Consider the following 18,508-nt stretch of genomic DNA (forward strand, 5'->3'; position numbering starts at 1 on the left):
TGGTGAGTGGGGCTGTGTCTTACAGTACTTGGGGGCATTATTGGCTTACCGAGCCCCGTGTGGCTCCAACGTCTGGCATGTTGTGCTTCCCATAGAAGCCCATGTTCTGGTTTGAACATGGGCTTCTATGGGAATTCTCTGCGGCATATTATCAAGCCCATTATCGCTGCTTTAGCGGCAGTTTTCTGCAGCTAAAGCGGCGATAATTTTAACGCCGTCCTTGATAATATGCCCCCAAATCACTAAGAGCATTGGACACCTGTGTTCCATTCCTGTATTTAAAAGAACGAAAAATCAGCCTGGGATATATTAGTTATTTTCTTTCCTGTTTTTGTTTTACCAAAGCCTTTGGCAAATGTAAGGTGCACCTTGCACCATCGGTATTCGAAATTGTTGTTATTGACCGCAATTTCCAATTGCAGTGTGAGTATTACGGGGCATATTATCAAGGACGGCGTTAAAATTATCGCCGCTTTAGCGGGAGAAAACTGCTTCTAAAGTGGCGATAATGGGCTTGATAATATGCTGCAGAGAATTCCAATAGAAGCCCATGTTCTGGTGTGAACCTGGGCTTCTATTGGAATTCTCCAGGGCATATTATCAAGCCCATTATCGCCGCTTTAGCAGAAGTTTTCTCCCGCTAAAGCGGCGATAATTTTTACGCCGTCCTTGATAATATGCCCCATAAAGTAAGTACGATTGATTCTTTTTATTAGTTTATTTATCATTATACATTTTTAAAATACAATGGAATCACATCACTAAGAGTAAGGGGTGGTTAGCGAAAACAGTCAGATATGTATTTCACTAGCTCAGCCCTGGTGTACCAAAGGGTTTTACCAATTCTGTCTCTCTGAAGAAATGTGCTGATAGACAAGGGCCTTAGTCCAGCTGTGCTCATCACTAATGTATATGATCTTTGAGAACCAACACCCTCGCTGCAAAGCAATGCGACTGGGATGGAATGCTTTCATTTGAAGGAAGAATGTAGCTGCACCCAGGTACATGTCTATGTTTGCCAAGTTACAGGGAGGGCACTATGTAATGTCTTGGATGAGTGGTCAGGTGTAAGTGTCCACAGGAGAGGATGTTAACCTGTTAGCCCAGGTTTACTAAGGCTTTCTACAGCACTAGTGAGCCTAAAGCGATGTGAAGCAGCGAACCCAGCACAAGTGATGTTTTGCACTGGAAATGTACAACTATCACAGTGCAGAAACCATTTTGTTTTACTTTGTATCAAGGGGACGTTACCGGCGTGGGTCAGTGCAAATACCATCAAAGGCCAATACAATGAGACAGCCGGACCCTCATTAGCATAAAAAACGGAAAGTCCACTTGAAACAGGTGCACATATAGGGGTTAGGTGTTCATACATTGCATGCATGCTACAGTGCACAGCACACATCCAAGGTATGTGTTCCCTCTACATATGTCTATGTTGGAAATGTGATCTGAAAGTCTATCCTTCAAGTACACATCCTATGTTAGATGGCACACGTTCATCTCTGCAACATGGGGTGAGGCTGTGCGTTGCACAAGGCAGCCTTGCTTGAGCACAGGCACAGCGAATAAAACCAGCAGGTGGGCAATCTTAGTTAATATGGGTCTGTGCTCCGTTTTCCCCTCATGAGCAACTGACAAGCAGAGGCACACAGAATCAGTCCAACAAGAGTAAAGTAGGTAGTAGCACAGGTCAAAGTGAGTCCATCAGATATTTATTTTATTTTCTTCATGTTCTCAAATATCGAAATACAAAAACACACTGAGCAAGGCAGCGCAGCAAATTTTGATGCTGCGCTGCAGCGCATTAAAATGTTAGCAAATCTGGGCCTCTATACAGCAGCGGCTGGTGCAGGTAAGAGCAGTGAACAGCCGCGGCCGGTGCAGGTAAGAGCAGTGAACAGCCGCGGTCGGTGCAGGTAAGAGCAGTGAACAGCCGCGGCTGGTGCAGGTAAGAGCAGTGAACAGCCGTGGCTGGTGCAGGTAAGAACAGTGAACAGCCGCGGCCGGTGCAGGTAAGAGCAGTGAACAGCCGCGGCCCGTGTAGGTAAGAGCAGTGAACAGCCGCGGCTGGTGCAGGTAAGAGCAGTGAACAGCCGCGGATGGTGCAGGTAAGAGCAGTGAACAGCCGCGGCTGGTGCAGGTAAGAGCAGTGAACAGCCGCGGCCGGTGCAGGTAAGAGCAGTGAACAGCCGCGGTCTGTGCAAGTAAGAGCAGTGAACAGCCGCAGCCGGTGCAGGTAAGAGCAGTGAACAGCCGCGGCCGGTGCAGGTAAGAGCAGTGAACAGCCGTGGCCTGTGCAGGTAAGAGCAGTGAACAGCCGCGGCCTGTGCAAGTAAGAGCATGAGGCCGGCTGGGGGGGATTTCGAGGGACGATGAAGACCTGGCTTGGCAGCTTGGGCTGGACTGTTCCCATGAGGCACAAGGAGTGGCAAAGTGCGCTAAAGAATAATGATGGACTCAACCCAGATCTGTGAGTGGGGGTTAGTGTCTGAAAAGATTTGGTGCTTTGTCCATCATCTCCTTGTGTAGACTTATCTGTTATACAGACCCCTAATTTCCTCACTTACTGCAGTATCCTCAGTAGAAAATGCTTTCAGTTTCTACTTCCATTCTATCAATATGGTGTTCAGATATGCCACACTATAGTAAAGCTGCTGATCACCAGGGAGTTAATGAGCAATCTGCTGTTGGTGTTGAAAGTGCATGTTTCAGTCTGTATGTCAGAATGTTTTAATGAAATAAAAGAGGAAGACATTTGAGAACTCACTTAAAATGGGTCCTAATTTTTCTTTCTACAGCACTAACCATAATTTCTACAACTAACTGGAATGCCTTCAATTTGTTCCTTACTAAATTACATGTTTTTTTAGTTCTACCAGTTTGATTCAATCTACATGGCCTAATGTGTGCCATACTTTTGTCATAAGTTAGCGCTCTAGTTGTTCTTTAGAACACTCTGGGAGTCTGCAGTAAAACACAAGGGAATCAACTTACAGGCTGCTCCTTGTGGAAGTATAAGATTTACTGAGAATGTCAGACTTCATTCTCATATGGCTGAGAAATATAGTGTGAATTTACCGAAAATATGCTCTACATTATAGCTTCTGGAGCACCTTCCATAACCTCTATGGGAAAATCATTAGAACACAGTTTTCACTAAAACATGATTCATGAAATCCCAGAAGAAGGCTTTTTCAAAATGGTCAATCACCTTAGAACACACCACTATTTTTAAAAATTAGTATGGTTCATCAACACATTATATATTTTGTAAAATCTGGTATCACTGTTCATACATTCTTCTCATCTGACCCTCAAAACCTGCCATTCACTATAATGCATTTTAATGATGTGATATGAAGAGCGAAAAATAAATAAATAATTAATTTTCCCTCGTCATCATCCGTCGAAATCCCCACCACCTGGCCCCACCGCTCTTCCTGCACGGGCCACGGCTGCCTCTGAATTGATCTTAAAAGAGCTTGGGGTTATCTGTTTCCCAAAATTTAAATCAATCCTATGAAGACCTATGGTGAGAAAGAGCTGGAGTCTGGACTGAGCACGGTGAAGATGTCTCCCGAGAGGAATCGTCTCCACAGTTGGGGTACTCATGTAATTGTGGTACATCAAATAATTCAAGTGTGTTCTTCACTAATTCTCACACAGCACCTATGTTCTTTTTCTCTTCCATCATCTAAGCACATAGGGGCATATCAACAACAACCGGCGATAATTATCGCTCAGCGCTCGTAGCATGAGGATAATTATCGCCGGCTAGCGTGAATTTTTATCGCTGAGATAGCGTGCTATTAGCAACGCTTATCTCAATAGCGATAAAAATCTACACGCTAACAGGCTAACGTGTGATTATCGCTGGAAACCCAGCGATAATCACACGTTACCTTGTTGATAGGGACAGGCAAACTTAGCCATGATATCCTCCTTCCATAGGATATCATGGCTAAGTCTGAAAATTAGCAGACGTAAAAAAGCAGCGTTAACCGCGGTTAGCGCTGTTTTCTTTGTCTCTAACAGGGTTAGCGACATTCTTGATAATAGGAGAAATGTCGCTTAGCGACATTTCTCCTATTATTTTACTCTGGAACGCCCCCTTTGCATCTCATTAGAGATGCAAGGGGAAGCGTAGAATAAAAGGGTGCTAACATGCAAATTTGCGTGTTAGCACCCTGTTGTTGATAGGGCGCTAGTTTTATCTCTGCTTTTTTGGCTTTTAAAGCCAAAAAAGCAGAGATAAAGCCCTTGTTGATATGCCCCTAAATTAGCAATCATGATGCACAGCGCTTAGAGGCTGCCAGGTAAACAGACAGGAGCGTAGTTATCAATAGTTCTGACCATTGTTGCATTCTTTCTCATGCCCAACCAACAGTCATGGGGCCCATTTTCCTTGTGCGAGTGACTTCCGTTAGTCAGTCATTGAGGGACACTCACATGTCTGTTTCTGAAGCTCATACGCAGGACAATCAGAGCTCCCAGGTTTCCCAGATACTCACACACTCATAGAAACGTGACTGCATCAGTTTGATGCACAAACACACTGGAGGGGAGGCGTGCTATTTTATACAAGTAATTAAGTTGTGATAAGACAAAATATTGGCAACGCCATGTACTGTTAAGTGTTCTGTCGTTCCGAAACAGTCACCAGGTTACCACCTTCCATGGTGTTCCATTAAGTTTTAACAGCTTCACTCAAGGAACTTACAAAAGAGAGCGCGTGTGTTAATGCATGTGCTCTGAGAAATGTTGAACAATGTGTGTCAATGTAGGTTTACATAATCTGCCAATTACAGTGAAGCCTCTGAACAGCACATGCCTTTGCGCAAGTCCAGGGTCACACATCTCCCAGTCTTTGATTAATTGAGCCGATAATATTGATACTGCTTAACTCTGCTCCTATTTTTGCTTGGCGTGGAGCATGTGGCTTGTACACAAAGACCTTGCAGTGTGTTCCACTCGGTGAAATGCATCTGTTTGAACTTACTTGACCAGATGTGAATTTCTCATAGTGAATGCTGAATCAAAATATTAACCTTTTAGTTACTGCACTATTGTAAAATCGTGTCTGCTAATACACCGATAGAAAACAATTATCTTGTATTATATTAACATCTCAATCTTAGCAATTCTATGAAAAGATGAACATTTATCAGGATTTTAATATTTTGTAAGTAGTGCCCAAGAAGCATATTTCGCTTTGTCACTGAAGACTCAAAGGACTGAAACAAACAGGTGCAGGAACAGCATGAGGTGCCTAGACCGAAGATGAAATGAGCTGCCATCTCAGCTGCCATCTCGCGCCAATGCACCCCATAGAGACCATGCTAATGGTCTAGCCAAGGACAGCCTCTAATATGACCTCCTTGGGCAAACCCCAAAATCCAAACACATATGGAAAAAAAAAAGGAATAAAGTGCTGACTAATTGGTGAATAAGCACAATAGAAAAACCCCACTACATAATTGTTAGGCCTAGCATCCCTCATTTTGTTTTTGCTTTCTGACCTCCTGTTTTGATGACTTCATTTTTGCTGGCTAGTGCTAAAGTGCAGGTGCCCTTTTGCTAAAATAAGGTAACATTGACTTATCCACAACTGGCATATTTAATTTACTTATTATGGTACCCCAAAACCGGTCCCAGGATGCTTGTTTCCGGTTCAGGGAGAACCTGACCTGGCGATTCGGGTTGAACTGTTCCCATGAGGCACAGGGTCAAGAGTAATTTGCATATAGCTCAGTCTGAACGGGGGTGGCAAAGTGAGCTAAAGAAAGATGATGGATTCAACCCAGATCTGTGACTGGGGGTGAGTGTCTGAAATGTTCCGGTGCACCATCTATCATCTCCTTGTGTTAGCTTTGTTCGCCCTAAGTTGGCAGGGTATGCCCAGACGTGGGTCCCTTGCTCACATTGCCACTGGATTCAAGCTAGCCTGGCTGATGAGGGGTGTTACCCCGAAACCGGTCCCAGGATTCTAGTTTCCCGTCCAGGAAAGACCTGGCTTGGCAGCTTGGGCTGGACTGTTCCCATGAGGCACAAGGAGTGGCAAAGTGCGCTAAAGAATAATGATGGACTCAACCCAGATCTGTGAGTGGGGGTTAGTGTCTGAAAAGATTTGGTGCTTTGTCCATCATCTCCTTGTGTAGACTTATCTGTTATACAGACCCCTAATTTCCTCACTTACTGCAGTATCCTCAGTAGAAAATGCTTTCAGTTTCTACTTCCATTCTATCAATATGGTGTTCAGATATGCCACACTATAGTAAAGCTGCTGATCACCAGGGAGTTAATGAGCAATCTGCTGTTGGTGTTGAAAGTGCATGTTTCAGTCTGTATGTCAGAATGTTTTAATGAAATAAAAGAGGAAGACATTTGAGAACTCACTTAAAATGGGTCCTAATTTTTCTTTCTACAGCACTAACCATAATTTCTACAACTAACTGGAATGCCTTCAATTTGTTCCTTACTAAATTACATGTTTTTTTAGTTCTACCAGTTTGATTCAATCTACATGGCCTAATGTGTGCCATACTTTTGTCATAAGTTAGCGCTCTAGTTGTTCTTTAGAACACTCTGGGAGTCTGCAGTAAAACACAAGGGAATCAACTTACAGGCTGCTCCTTGTGGAAGTATAAGATTTACTGAGAATGTCAGACTTCATTCTCATATGGCTGAGAAATATAGTGTGAATTTACCGAAAATATGCTCTACATTATAGCTTCTGGAGCACCTTCCATAACCTCTATGGGAAAATCATTAGAACACAGTTTTCACTAAAACATGATTCATGAAATCCCAGAAGAAGGCTTTTTCAAAATGGTCAATCACCTTAGAACACACCACTATTTTTAAAAATTAGTATGGTTCATCAACACATTATATATTTTGTAAAATCTGGTATCACTGTTCATACATTCTTCTCATCTGACCCTCAAAACCTGCCATTCACTATAATGCATTTTAATGATGTGATATCAAGTACATTGGTCCCAAGGTGGCTGCCAACACTTCCTGGTTGAAGTGTCGGCAGCCAATCAAATTTCAGTAGCATTTCAGTAGGTTTTTGGGCTACCAGATATCTAGATCTTTCTGGACCAGGTTTCTGCCAAATTTGGTGAAATTCTGTCAGCGGTTCGGTCTGTAGTCGTGTTGAAAAATAAAAAATCCCCATAAACTTAACATGAGGAAAACACGTTTTGGGGACAACCTTTTTTTACAGACCCTGCTTGATGGATCACCCTGAAGCATTCAACATAGCAGCTGAACCACAATGTTTTTTGTTTTTTTTGTGAGTGTTGTCAAGATTCGTCAAGTGGCGCCAAAGTTATTGGCAAAAAAAAAATGCTTTTCTTATGGAAACTTTAGTCCTAACTATATCTACCTACTCGTGACTGCCAGAAGGTAATATATATGTATGTATTCACTAAAAAAACATAGGTTTCAGGGACATTATAGTTAGTTGGACATTTGACTCATATAAAACCAGAGAAATTTGCAAGTTATACTTAGTTGAGCTAACTATAACTCATGCACCTGCAATTCACTGCTGATGACGTCACATATTACATCACTGATGACATGGTCAGTGACATCACTGATGACATCTCAAATGACATCACTGATGACATCATCCAGTGAATGTGTGTTTCTGTAAAGTTTAATATTTTTCATATATATCTATGCCAAGGTGTATTGAAGAATGAGTGGATTTACAAGTGCCTGAAGTGATTATTTAGTAGGTGCGTGACTGACTGTATTAGTGAGTGACTGAACGTGTATTACTAAATGCATGGGGTTATTGACTAAACTGAGTAAAAGTCTATATTAGTCTCTCAGTTGGTGTGTAAGCGGCTGCATGGGATGGTGAGTACCTACATGAGTGTTTATATGGGTTATTGATTTGTTGTCTGAGTATCTGTATGGGTGCCTGAGTGTCTGTGGGTGGGTGGGGGGGGTGTGACTCTGTGCATAGATGTCTGAGAGGGTAATTCACTGGTTGTATGGATTCAAAAGTGCCTCTGCGAAGGGCTGTATGGGTGAGTTAGTGTGTGTATGGGTGTGTTGGTGAGTGAATGAATGTCTCAGTGATATATGTGTGAGTAACTACATATGTTTTAAGGCAGTATATGTGAGTGTTGGAGTATATAAATGACTATACTTGAGAGTAAGTTATTTGAAGAGTGGTTGTATAAATGAGTGTCTGCTTGTATCAGTGATTGTATAAGACAGTAAGTATGTGTTAGATTCTGCATAAATAAGTGATGTGGTGTGTGTATAAATAACAGAGTTGGTGTGTATAACTGTATACATGAGTAAATGGGTATGTCATTGATTCTTTGCATGACTGACTACGTGCGTGAGTAACTCTATGGATGAGTGGCGGAGTGTGACAGTATGTACAGGTGTATGAGTGCATATTATAGTACTGTATTGATGAGTAACTGCATGTATAAGTGACTGGATGTGTGTGTGTAGGCCTAGGAAATAGTGAGTGGTATGTAGTATCTGGCATTGTTGTGTGTATGGTTTCAAAAATAGTAGTTTGTATTTTAGAGTGGGTGTATCAAATTTATATTAGGGAATCAGTATGTGCATCAAATTATCACGTGGATTATGTAATCAGTGATGTAATCAGTGATGTCATTTGAGATGTCATCAGTGATGTCACTGACCATGTCATGAGTGATGTAATATGTGACGTCATCAGCAGTGCATTGCAGGTGCGCGAGTTATAGTTAGCTCAACTAACTATAACCTGCAAATTTCTTTGGTTTTATGAGTCAAATGATCAACTAACTATAACGTCCCTGAAACCTATGTTTTTTTTAGTGCATTTCAATTGTTTTTTAAATGCTAATTCCTAACTATAACGTCTGTAAAACCTGTGGTTTTTTCAGTGAATTTCGAAAGTTTTTTAAATATTAATGTCATATTTTAATATTTATAAAACCTATATTTTTTCTATTTTTTTGTAATATTTTGGAACTCTATTATCCTTTTTTTAACTTTAAAAATGATGTTATGTTTTATATCTTCAAAAAAAAATGTATATATTTTTTTGGGGGAGAAAACTGGAGTCCCGTACCGGTAGAGTACCAAGCTCCATCCACATGTGAATCCTATCCACCATATTGCTAAACTCGTAAATGATGCGCATTTCGTATCTGACGGGTTTGTGGTCCCGCGTAACATCATGTACATATGAGGTCGCGCCAGCTGCTACTTTGGTATGCAACGGGTACGCAGTACCAAGCCGCGAGTTATGTCATGTACGTATGGGGTCGCGCCCGCTGCGCATTGCATATGCGACGAGTGCACGCTGCCAGGCCCTGTGTTAGGTCATAGACATATGGTGTCGCGCCGAGTACGCCATTCCCTCATTTTTTTTTATGTCTCAAAACTATACCTAAATAAGTTTAAAGTGTATATGAGAGCAAGCGATAATCCAAAATATTTTAAACATTTATATATTTCTAACTGTAAAAAACTTATATTATGGTAAATATATTTTCTCAAAATCACGTCGTGTGAGGCCTCCTTATGCGCTCAGTGCGCAATTGCCATGTGACCTTAAAAAAAAGCATTTGATTGGTTCATAACATTTCCCATTGTAACAGTTGGAGGACCCCACCCATTTTAGTCATTCTCTCTACACCGTTTGATGAGAGACACCTCTTCTGGTTAGAGAGCTTTTTTGAAAAGTTTTTTGCTGTACACACATATCTTATACTACACACAACATGCAACGATCATCTTGATCAATATTCATGGTCTGTACAGTAGCCTTCCACGTGTGATGGCCATGCATCTGAAACTTTACATCAAAAAACAAATGTGTGTTACACGATGCCCCTGGTGTGTGTCTGTGTGCACATTATTGTGCTGCCTTTCGGCCTGGGTATTGGTGGCTCGAAGGGGTATCATCAGCCACGGGCAGAGTGCACCTCCTAGATCACATGTGACAAACAGTAAAGAGTAATGTGTAGATTTGTGTTGCAGTATGCTCTGTTGTCAGGCTTTACCACTATAGTAGTGTGTCATATGTGAGACTTTCAGATTCACGTTTGACATGCATTGCTTGACTGTAATGAGTGTTATCACTGTGTATGACGTAGCCTCACTGCTGATCCTCCCTCCATCTGAGCACATTCACATGTGTGTGCTTCGCGATAGCAACACTTTCAATAATACCGCACACCATTGACATGCATGTCTGTGCATATCCACAAGCTTGACAACAACATGTGATGTTGGCCATTCAATGTTTTCGGACAGCATCTCATTAGCGAAAGTTGCCCCCCTCCCAGTACATGTTACATTAATGTAAATTGCAGATTGTGCGACGTCAAAACTGCAACAGGGACACACACATAAGTACACTTCCTAGCCAGGCAGGAACTAAACATCGCCCAGGTCCCTGGAATAAATATTCCCACCCTTACGCTGGCCTGGCGTACGCAAGCCCAACCCACTTTGCGTACGTATAAATAGGATAAGGACGACGCCACATGTACCAGTTCTTCCACACTGCCTCAGGTGATATGGCCGCATCCACCTCGCATATCACAATGCGCAATAAAAAAAGGGGAACATGAGGTGTACACCATCCTGGCAATCAAAACTCCATTTGAATTGTGAACCCTGCTGGCCGTCGCGTTTGGACACACAACAATGACAGCAGGTGAGCAGTGGGGCCTGGGTGCACAGGGGCTGCAATTGAGCATGGTGTGGCAGCAGGGGTGGGGTGCATCAGCCTGGGTGCACAGGTGCGAAAAAGCGATGTTGCTGTGCATCATTCAGTCACATCTCTGTCTCATTTTAAGAACCTGCTGGACCGTACTGTAGGCAGTATCAGACCACAGGAGATAGCCCATAAACCACAGTGAGACTGGGGCAGTACATGATAACAGACAACAATGTCTCAACGTGGAATTCAATGGAAGGACAAGTAATTCAAAGGTGAGCTGTGTGTTACAGTATCAAAGGAATGAATCCATACACAGAGGACAACAGGAGACCAAGTTAGTAGGAAAGAGTTGTATTTTCAACACATGATGAACATATTGCGTCATATGTACATATCATATAGGTTTAAAAAGCACTGCGTGACACTTAGTGAAAGTGTAACCGAAAAAATACTGTGCACAAGTGCTCGTGGAGTTTGTGACGGCGCAAGTGACACATAAAGTGGTATATACAGCGGTGAAACGGCGCAACAAGGAGAACAATGGTATTTTGAATATGCCAAAGTTAGGGCATTTACACAGTAAATGTATGGGAATTCAAAGGACAGTAAAGCAAATGCCCATGTTTGTAAATGCGCCAACAGTAACGCTGTTGAAGTCGACGGCGTTTCGGCCCGTAACACTCAAGGCCATCATCAGGACTGGTTACACATATTTTGGACAGTGTTCGGGGGGGGAAGGCGGAGAGCAATCAATGAAGAAGATTTTGTCGAGGCGAGTGAATCACCGAGAGGGGGTCCGGGAAGAGGGGTGTAACCGGCACACCCCTCTTCCCGGACCCCCTCTCGGTGATTCACTCGCCTCGACAAAATCTTCTTCATTGATTGCTCTCCGCCTTCCCCCCCCGAACACTGTCCAAAATATGTGTAACCAGTCCTGATGATGGCCTTGAGTGTTACGGGCCGAAACGCCGTCGACTTCAACAGCGTTACTGTTGGCGCATTTACAAACATGGGCATTTGCTTTACTGTCCTTTGAATTCCCATACATTTACTGTGTAAATGCCCTAACTTTGGCATATTCAAAATACCATTGTTCTCCTTGTTGCGCCGTTTCACCGCTGTATATACCACTTTATGTGTCACTTGCGCCGTCACAAACTCCACGAGCACTTGTGCACAGTATTTTTTCGGTTACACTTTCACTAAGTGTCACGCAGTGCTTTTTAAACCTATATGATATGTACATATGACGCAATATGTTCATCATGTGTTGAAAATACAACTCTTTCCTACTAACTTGGTCTCCTGTTGTCCTCTGTGTATGGATTCATTCCTTTGATACTGGACCGTACTGTAGGCCTAAGTCAGCAGGCAGTGCTGCCCTACAGACATGTGGCGTTGGCTTTTGGGGCACTGTAGTGAGCTGATTACTAAGTGTACATGCACACAGGCTTGCGCCACAGCATTAAACGTGCACATTATGCTTCTAGCATGCGCTCTGTTCCTTTGTATGTGAACGTTGGCATAACATATTATTATTTAACCTTGGGTATTCTCGTGCACTCCAACTCCTCTATGAACCACGATTACCACTAACAGTTGGTAGATCGTACTTCAAGAAGGAAGGATGCACTAAACTGGTGTTCTCTATTAAGCTTGAAATAAACCTTCATTTACCTCAAGATGTTTCCAGCATTATTTTATTTCTCCCTTTTCAGACACTGAGTTGGTTGCGCCAAAATGGGCGGAGCGGGTGCTCAGCCCGTGATGATGCCCTGGGCATTCTGCCGCCTTACATCGTGGTATCAAGACACCGTCCCCGACCGGAGACCTGCTGTGCCACCCTGAGAGAGGCACCCCGGAATCGGAGTTTGCACCGGCACGTCGTTGGACACACCGGTGGTGGCAGGTGAGCAGTGAAGCCTCGGTGCGCTGGAGCTGCAATTGAGCACAGTGCGGGGGAAGGGGCTGGGGTGCAGCAGCCTGAGTGCACAGGTGCAGAAAAGCGATATTGCCATAGATAATAATGTAATCTCTGGCTTTATTCATATCTCTGTTTCATTTTAAGGACTTGCAGGACCGCACTCTTTCTCACGGACCCCAGCGTCCCAGACACACGGGTGACGGTAGGTGAACAGTGAGGGGTGGGTGTAGTAGGCCGACGCTCTGTCTCCTCCTCCCTCTGTTCTTTTGACTCTCCCTCCTCTTTCCCCTTCCACCCACTAGCTCTCTGTCCCATTCTCACTTTCTTCCTTTCATTCTGACTACCTTTCTTTTTCTCTTGAACATGGTACACATACTTATGTTTCTTTTTTGTCTTGCAGGTTTTGTACGCTGCTTCCGGAGGAGTCCCACCCACTTATTTCATGTTATACTGTTATTTCTTCGAATAAAGTTCAATTTCCATTTCTTTGTGTTGTTTTAATAAAGGTTATTTTTTTTTACCAATAAATAAGTGAGTGTATGGGTCTTCTTTATGTGACAACACTTGTCTGTAGTTAATTGTGATAATCGGCGGTTGATAGGGGGCTATGAGGGAAAACATTTGTAATTGTGCGGTGCACCTACCAAATATAAACCAACAGACTATTGCATAAATTAAGCCTGGGTAATTCTACAACTGCAAGGGTTCTATGAGTGTATCACTTTATAACACCATGAGTACTGCCCTTGTGATTACAAAACCAATAAGGCACTGCCTAGGGCCACCGAGGCTTCAGGGTCTGGCGAGGCCCACCCTGCATATTTAAGTAAAGGCCCGGAGGGTGGCGATCCTCGGACTTGAGTTGGCCTCGAAGCCCCCCGAACAATTAATAAACAATAACCAGAGAGGTGGCGATCCCCTAGGCTGCGAAATGTCTCTGTGCCCTCCCGTGCCTAATTTACATGTGAGATTAAGGTCCCCAGTGCTGCAGAGACCCCGCAATATAATAATAGGATTGGCCCCGGAACATTACCCACCAGGGGGCTCATTTAAATGAATGGGTGAGACCCTGCTTTCTTTTTTTTTCTCCATTTTTACGATCCGGATCCACTTTATTGAAGCTATACAAGGTTTTCCTAATCTCGCTTCAACGAGGCAGACAAGGATTTGCTATCACAGGGTGGAAGCCATGCACCCGGCCTGTAATAGCAAACATAAATGTCCCTCGGATGCACACCCCGGGGCATTGTATGAGCTACGCCTGTGAGGTGGCGCTCCATAGGGCCATGATGCATTGGTTACTGCATAACTACAGAATTAGTATAAACGCATACTAACACTACTTGCACACGTGTAGTACAGCGACCAGAGTGTAGTGAAGAGGCACAAGAAGCCCAAAATCAAAGAATATAAATCCTACCAGAGGTCGGATGACATAGTTCGATGAGCCGACGACCCTGGGATGAGTAGAAACAGCTTCACGAAGAAAATGGGTCTTCAGAAGAACGCAAGGAAGCTCGAAATATTGGTGAGTGCTGCCTTCTTTTTACCTTCTCCCGCTCGTCGCCAAATTTATGTAGTGAAGAGGCAGACAGCAGTGGATCAGATAAGTACATTTATTTCAGGAAAAGAAGACATCCTAAACAGCCACCAACAGGAGCAGACAGCAAGACAACCGTCTTCTCCAGCACCGTGTTCAAACTCCCCAAGATTCCTCTCATGACAGCCCTACATTCTAACATTACATGCTTACATACTAGTAGCATTACATACAAACATTCTACTATGACTTACTTTGGAAAACTACACAGAGCACATGACTTTACAGCAATGAGCTCAAGGTTTTATCCAAGAGTCTTGAGACCAGTAGGGGTGAGTAGTTCGCTTCCCACTCCCTCTATTGTATAAACGCAAACTAACACTACTTCCACAGGTATGCAACAGCGCCCAGAGCCCATCACTTCACAGCAATCAGCTCGGTTTGATCCCCGAGTCTTCACACCGGTAGCAATGAGTACTTTGCTTCCCACTTCCGGTATAGTATAAACGCACGGTAGAGTTTAGTAGTTCGCTTCCCACTCCCTGTATGGTATAAACGCCTACTAACACTACTTGCACAGGTATGCTACAAAGACCAGAACACATCACTTTACAGCAATGAGCTCACAGTTTAGGCTTTCGGTTTCATACCCAAGTGTAGCAGCATCTCATCTCAGTACCATGTCACTCTGAGCAACACCACACTTTCAGACCGGTAGGAGTGACTACTTCGCACTCCCCCACAGAGGTTACAGTGCTCCTATCCTCCAGTTTCCTACTCTTTTCGCCCTTTTTTCCCCTTACTGGTTCCAACGGAATCACAAAATGGCTGCCAACACTTCCTAGTTGCAACAGCTCGAAGCCAATAAGCAGCAAGCTCGTGCTCGTAACACCTCAGCCAATCAGATGGCAGAATTCCCAAATATCGATAGCTGCAAACTTCGATATTTCTCCAAAACTACTGAACAGATTTACACCAAATAAAAGCTTGCTTTCTAGACCACGACCCTTCTCCCTGCCAAATTTGGGGTAATTCCGTTCACCCGGTCGACCTGTAGCCTTGTCTAAAATTTCCGTTGGAAATTAACATGGAGAAAACATGTTTTGGGACCCCCCTTTTTTCTCTGCCCCCCCTAGACGAATCACCCCCAAACTTATACCACAGGAGCTGATATGAACAGAAAATTAGTTTGGAAAATTTCATGAAGATTCATCAAACGATACCAAAGTTATAAACAAATCAAAAAATGCTCTTCCTATGGAAACTTGGTATTAATTATAACTACCTACTGGCGACCGCCAGTAGGTAAAATATATATATATACATATATATATATATATATATATATTATCTACTGGCGGTCGCCAGTAGATAGTTATAGTTACAACCTAGTTTCCATAGGAAATCTCAAAATTCTATTTTGAATAACTTTGGCGCCGGTTGACGAATCCTCGCGAAATTTTCAAAACTAATGGGGCGCTCCGTTCAGCTCCTACCCTGAAAGTCTCGGGGTGATTCGTCAAGCGGGGGCCGAGAAAAAAGGGGGGTCCCAAAGCGCGTTTTCCCCATGCATTTTTCCATAGGACCTTTAGACACAGCTACAGCCAGAACGGCTGAACAGAATTACTTGAAATTTGGCAAAGAGGTAGTCCTCAGGTCAGGCATGTGCCTTTTGCATATATGGTGTAAATCCGTTCAGTAGTTCCTGAGAAAATCAAAAGTAAAATCATATACATATCTGGGCGGAGCCTAACCACACATCTCATTGTGAGATCTGATTGGCTGTCAGCACTTCATCCAAGAAGTGTTGGCAGCCATCTTGGGACCAATATACATGATAGCACCTCATTAAAAAGCATTGCAGTTAATAGAAGGTTTTAAGACTTTAGTTACATTATAAATCATTTGTTGATGGTACAATACTCATTTTAGGAATTGTAGTATGTTCTAAGGTGATTTTACCATGTGAAAAAGCCTTCTGCTGGGATATCATGAATCATGTTTGAGAGAAAACTCTTTTCACATGCTTTTCCCACAGAGGTTTGGAAGGTGATCTATAAGCTAAACTGAGAGCATATTTTCTGTAAATTCACATTATCTTTCTCAGTCATGTGAGAATGAAGTCTGACATTCTCAGTAAAACATGTACATCCAACAAGGGCAGAGACTGTCAGTTGATTCCTTTGTGTTCTACTGCAGCTTCCCAGAGTGTTCCAAAGAACAACTAGAGCGCTAACAGTCTTACTTATGACAAAGGTATGGCACACCTGAAGCCATCTTGATTGGAATAAAGTGGTAACATTTAAAACATTTAATTTAAAAAGGAACAACATGAGAGGGTTCATTTTGCCATAGAATGTATGATTACTGCTGCAGAAAGAAAAATTAGGGCACATTTTGAGTGACTTCTCAAATCCTCTTCTATTTCATTAACCCCTTCGCTGCTAGGCCTTTTCCCCTCCTGTGCTAAGCCTTTTTTGGGCTATTTGAGGTAGTGCGCGCTTAGGCCCCTGTAACTTTTTGACCACATTAGGTATCCACGCCAAATTTGCGTCCTTTTCTTCCAACATCTTGGGGATTGTAAAGGTACCCAGGGTTTGTGGATTCTCCTAGAGGGTTCCCAGAAATTAGTCAAAATACAGCAATTTTTTTTTTTTTTTGTAAAAAATGTGAAAAATGGGCTGCAAATGAAAGCTTCTGGGTTTTTCTCTGCAAATGGTATCAAAAAAGGGTTTGTGGGGCTGAAATCACAATTTCTCCAGCTTTTAGGGAATGACAGAATTTTGTTAGAAAACCAACATTTTTTACACAGTTTTGGCATTTTTCTGGGACATACCCTATTTTTGCTATTTTTTGTGCTTTCAACCTCCTTCCAGTTAACGGTAGAAATGGGTACAAAAACAATAATGGATCCTGGAAAGCTATACATTTTTGAAAAGTAGACAAAATTCTGAATTCAGCAAGGGGTCATTTGTGTAGATCCATCAAGGTTTCTTTATAGAAATGTACAGGCAAATATAGGAAAAATTAAAAATTTGTTGAAAAAAGCAGCCTTTTGAGTCAACGTTTTTACCTGTAACTTCTTCGAATTATGACATCTCTTTGAAAGCAATGTACCGTTACATCCGGTAGACCTTCCTGGTTGTGGGGACATATAGGACTTGTAGGTTCACCAAGAGCCCAACGAACCCAGAGTAGAAAAATGAGCAGCATTTTGTAATGTTTTTTTTTTTGGTCCGGGTATATAGCAATTATTGTGGGAAAATGTATACATGGAAAAATCGGTATGAAAGTCACCTATGTATTTCTGAAATGGGAACAAATTACAGAGTTCAGAAACAGTGCATATTTGCACATTTTCGAAATTGGGAATACTCATATTTGCATGACAATTATTGGTCATTTTTCAAAATGACTTTTTTTTTACACAATGTCTTTCATTTGGAAGGGAGAAATGCATCAAAAATCAATAGGTAATAACAGTTGCTTTACAAATTTGAACTACCCTAAGTCTCCCGGTAAAAATGGTACCTCACTTGTGTGGGTAGGCATAGTGCCCACGACAGGAAGTGGCTCAAAACCTAAGGTGAACACACCACATTTTCACACTGAAAATTTACACTTTTTTTGCAAAGAGTCTAGCTGTAGTTTTTGAACCCTAGCCCTGCCGGCACCTAGGGAAACCTAGCAAACCTATACATTTTTGAAAACTAGACACCCAGGGGAATCCAGGATGGGGTGACTTGACTGCCTCCCACCATGGTCTGTTACCCAGAATCCCTTGCAAACGTAAAAAATTGACAAAAAAAACACATTTTCCCCACATTTCTGTGATGGAAAGTTCTGGAATCTGCGTGGATCCACAAATTTCCACCCACCCCGCGTTCCCCAAAGTCCTACGAGAAAAATGGTACCTCACTTGTGCGGGTCGGCATAGTGCCCGCGACAGGAAACGGTGCAAAACGCAACGTGGTTTTGCAGTGCAAAATGACCCTTTTTTTGGCAAAGTGACTAGCTGTAGATTTTGAACCCTAGCCCTGCCGGCACCTAGGGAAACCTAGCAAACCTATACATTTTTGAAAACTAGACACCCAGGGGAATCCAGGATGGGGTGGCTTGACTGCCTCCCACCATGGTCTGTTACCCAGAATCCCTTGCAAACGTAAAAAATTGACAAAAAAAACACATTTTCCCCACATTTCTGTGATGGAAAGTTCTGGAATCTGCGTGGATCCACAAATTTCCACCCACCCCGCGTTCCCCAAAGTCCTACGAGAAAAATGGTACCTCACTTGTGCGGGTCGGCCTAGTGCCCGCGACAGGAAACGGCGCAAAACACAAC

This window comes from Triturus cristatus, chromosome 3_2 (genome assembly GCF_964204655.1).
Source record: "Triturus cristatus chromosome 3_2, aTriCri1.1, whole genome shotgun sequence".
Lineage (NCBI taxonomy): Eukaryota > Metazoa > Chordata > Amphibia > Caudata > Salamandridae > Triturus > Triturus cristatus.